Genomic DNA, 766 nt, shown 5'->3' on the forward strand with positions numbered 1-766 from the left:
GTTCCACATCCTTTTCTGAATTCGGTTTGAACTTCTGGAAGTTCTCTGTTTATGCACTGTTGCAGTTGTTTTTGAATTATCTTCAGAAAAAATTTACTTGCATGTGATATTTATGATATTGTTTGATGATTTCCATGTTTGATTAGGTCACCTCTCTTTGGAATGGGCACAGAATATGGATCTTTTCCAATCAGTTAATCAGATAACTGTCTTCCAAACTTCTTTGCATAAATGAATGAGCACATCCAGTGTTGTATCAGTTTGTTGAAATATATCAATTTGTATTCCATCAATTCCTGGAACCTTGTTTTTCACCAGTGCCTTCAGTGAAGTTTGGATGTCTTCCTTCAGTACCAAGGGTTTGTGATCATATACTACCTCTTGAAATGGTTGAATCATTTACAATATTAAATAAGAGAGAACGATATCCACACTACAGTTAGATAAACTTATAACCTTAAACATATAATCCATTTTAATACTCTGAAGTTTAACTGTTTGTTCTCTACCCCTAGATTATCCTCATTCACATGTATATGGCCTTGGGCCTCTGGCAAGGTGAGTCCAGTTGGCACTGGGCCCCTATCACTCATCTTGTTTAACCAGTCTCTCAACCTTTGGACATGTTATCAGGAGGGATCAGTTCCTTGAGAAGGACAGCATGTTTGATATTGAATAGTTTAAAATCAGGAAAGATTTCACCAAGTTATATCCTATTGCCAGACTTATTCAATCTGTAAATTTAGTAAATAATCCAAGAAGCTGG

This window comes from Chrysochloris asiatica, unplaced genomic scaffold (genome assembly GCF_000296735.1).
Source record: "Chrysochloris asiatica unplaced genomic scaffold, ChrAsi1.0 scaffold00538, whole genome shotgun sequence".
NCBI classification, from domain to species: domain Eukaryota; kingdom Metazoa; phylum Chordata; class Mammalia; order Afrosoricida; family Chrysochloridae; genus Chrysochloris; species Chrysochloris asiatica.